Consider the following 3,599-nt stretch of genomic DNA (forward strand, 5'->3'; position numbering starts at 1 on the left):
TCTCTCGGTCCACTTGTGCACCTGTTTGTTCTAAAAGAGATTTTTACCTCGTCATTTGTTTGCTGTTTAGTTTTCACCCCCATGTGGAGAAGCAGCCTGGAGTCTTGTGGTTTGTTGTCAAAGCGTAAACTCATGACAGTCTTGTGCAGGACAACACAGCAACCCAGCAGTATATAAAATAGCAAAACCCTTTAGAATATGTTTGCTTTATTTATTTTAAAATATTTTTTACTTGAAAGGCAGATCAGATTTACAGAAAGAAGGAGAGACAGAAAGATCCTCTATGACTGGCTCACTCCCAAGTGGCCACAATGGCTGGAGCTGAGCTGACCCAAAGCCAGGAGCTTCTTCCTGGTCTCCCACAGGGTGGGGGCAGCACCCTAAGGCTTTGGGCTTCCTCTGCTGCCTTCCCAGGCCACTAGCAGGGAGGAAAGGAAATAGAGTATCTGAGACATGAACTGGCGCCCATATGGGATCCAGGAGCTTGCAAGGCAAGGATTTAGCCACTGAGCCATCACACTGGGCCCAAAAATGTGTTTGGTTTTGAACCATGGTTCCATTTCAATCATTTGTCATAAGTAAATAATAGATTAACTGTATAAAGATATCAGGCTTTTAAATCTAGTAGAGTGAATAGTAATCAATAAATGAAAAAGATGTATTTATTTATTTGGCTTTCATTTTGTGTCTTCTCCCCGTAGCCTCGTCTTGCTACACAACTGGCTCTTCTGGCCTTTTCCCAAATGAAAAGGAAAGCCCTGCTACAGGCAGGCTCAAGGGTTTTCAGGCAGTCTTCGGGACTCCCCTTCCTGCCCGCCCAGCAGTCCCCTCAGCACTTCCACAGCACGGCCCTGCCTCACGGCACACGTGCTATTCTGGGCTGCTGCAATTACTCAGCTCGGGGCCAGCTCCCTGGACATGGAGACAACTCAGACTAAGAATAGGACTGAGGGATGAGGCATGGTGACAGCCGCCCACTGGGAGGGGCCTGGTGCTCTAGCAGTTCTTGATGAGGGAGGCTGACCTGCTGGGAGGGACTTGGTCTCTTGCAAAAGTTCTTGAAAGGCCCTGAACCTCTGTTTTGCCTCTTTGTTCTTGGACTTGCTGCCTGCCTGTGGTTTGTCCACTCTGTGTGTCTCCATACAGTCATTTCACATAGAGTGTCTGAGTGGAGACCCTCCCTGGGGTCCCCGGGCAGGGAGGTTACTCCACTGATGAGCCTCCAGCTGGGAACCTTGGGTCTCAGTTTGCCAGGTAGTTCTCTATTGTGCATTTGGGACTTTCCTGAGTCATCTTTTTTTTTTTTTCTTTTTACTAACAGCCGAAATAATTTTTTGTTTTTATTTTTGGCATTTTCAGTTTCTGAGAAGAAATCACCAAAACTTGCTGGGCAGTAAACACTGTTGTAGTAGCAAAGAAGTTTAAAGTTAGAGGGTGTCTTACCTCTGGCTGCTGCCTCCACCACACTGGGCAGTTTAAGTCTTCCCTCCTGTCTTGGAAGCTGTGCTGGAGATCCTGGCCACGTCCCGGGTGAGATCCCAGCTCTGGGGTGGGGAGTGAAATGAGAGAAGGAGCGCCAGGATCACCGTGTTCCAGGCAGAGATGGCCAGGGCTTGCCTATGGGATTTGCCTTTCAAACATTCGTCAAAACCCTTCTGATGTCCCCTTGCGCACTCTCAAGAGCCGCTGCCCCGCGTCCTGGGTGTCGATGGCTCACCTTCCCTCTGACCTCTTGTCGACCTAGAGGACAGCTCAGTCTCCCACTTGTCCGTTTTTGGTTTGGCTGTTATATTTATCTAGTTCTTCTTTGTGTCTAGTTTTCCCACATCAGTAGGGCGCTCCTGACTACCAAGTGTCTGAACTAGGTGTTCAATGGCTGCCTAAGCACCTGCCCCAAGCTGCTGCCGTTGTAGAAACAAATAGCATTTATGTTGTTTGCCTCTTCATTCATTCTTTTCTTGGAGTTACTATAAGTTTCTTTTTCTGTTTTCTCAGTTCTCTATGGGTCTCTAATGTGCCATTGGCCACCTTTTCAAGGATGCAGACATTTTTGGTTCCCTTGGCAACTGTTCCGCCCCAACCCGTGTGTCTGCCCCTGCATAGCTGGGTCCATAGCCTGCTGCACAGCTGCTGGCTGGATTTCCCTGAGCTGCTGGGCTGCTCATTCTTGGGTTACTTATCTATTTTTGTTTACTTTTGAATGAATATCACCCTCCAGTAGCTTCCCCAGAAAGAGTTTAGAGCAAATACATTTTCTATTTTTTTTTAAAAAAAAGAAGTATTTATTTTTAATTGAAAGAATTGCAGAGAGGAGAGACTGAGCGATCTTGCATCCGTTGGTTAACTGGCCATAATGCCTGAAATTGAGATGATCCTAAACCAGGAGCCTGTAGCTTCTTCTGGGTCTCCCACTTGGGTGCAGGATCCCAAGACTTTGAGCCATCTTACAGTGCTTTCTCGGGCCATGTGCAGGGAGCTGAGTGGGAAGTGGAGCAGCTGGGACATGAGCTGGTGCCCATATGGGATGCTGGCACTTGCAAGGGAGAGGATTAGCCAATTGAGCCACCATGACAACCCAGATATATTTTCAAAGGCTGTACACATCTCACAAATAATTTTATTTTATCTTTACACTTTGACTTTTGTATGGCTGGGCATGGAATTCATGGAGGTTTGCAACAACCAGCACCTTTGTAATTCCCGATTCTCCAAGTGTGTGAGTTTACTGCTGTGCTTGGGCTTCGGACATTCCTAGACTCTTTCCTCACTTGGTATTTTTAAAATTTTATTTTGATGATGTTTACATAGTTTCTCAGGTGGGAATACTCATGGTGTTTTAACATTTCCCAAAGGTATTGTGGTTTGGCACTACCGCTGCCTCCCCGTGTCTGTATTAGCAGGGAACCGGACCCAGTTGCTGGAGCCGGGAGTTGAACTAAGCACCTCAAGGAGAGGCACAAGCATTTTAACCAGCAGTGTAACTACTAAGCCAGCCCTCCCCGTTTCCTTCCTCACTGTTGTGTGTGCAGCTCTTACTTTCTCTTGAGTGTCTATCTAGGTGTGCAGTTACTGTATTATTCTGAATGGATGTAGTCATTTGAGGAACTGCCAGATTGGTGTTCAAAGTAGGTTTGCTATTTGGCATTCCCTTCAGCATTGCATGCTGTTCTTATCTGGGCAATTCCTCTGGGTGGGACCCCTCTGCCAGGAACCACTGCACAGATAAAATATATATTTTTCAATAAAATCAATCTTAGGGTGGTATAATTTATGATTTTTGAAGAAACAATACTAATTTGAAAATAAATAAGTTGTATATCTCATCTAGAACCCAGAAAAAAACGAAGCAACCCAAAGTTAGCAGAAACATCGTGAAATAATGACAAAATGAATTGTGAAAACTAGACAAGCAATGAGACGATTAAAAGGTGATGTTTTGATTTAAAAAAAAAAACATGAAATAAACAAACTGCTAGCCTAACTGATCAAGAAAAATAGAAAAGACACAAGTAAAACTACTAGGACCAAAAGAATCAAAGTAACTGCTGTACAATTGAGATTTAAATTTCTGAGATTGTACAGTTTTCGTTTTACTTTGG

The sequence above is a fragment of the Ochotona curzoniae genome, unplaced genomic scaffold, assembly GCF_017591425.1.
Source record: "Ochotona curzoniae isolate NIBS_2020 unplaced genomic scaffold, NIBS_Ocur_1.0 contig_3050, whole genome shotgun sequence".
Lineage (NCBI taxonomy): Eukaryota > Metazoa > Chordata > Mammalia > Lagomorpha > Ochotonidae > Ochotona > Ochotona curzoniae.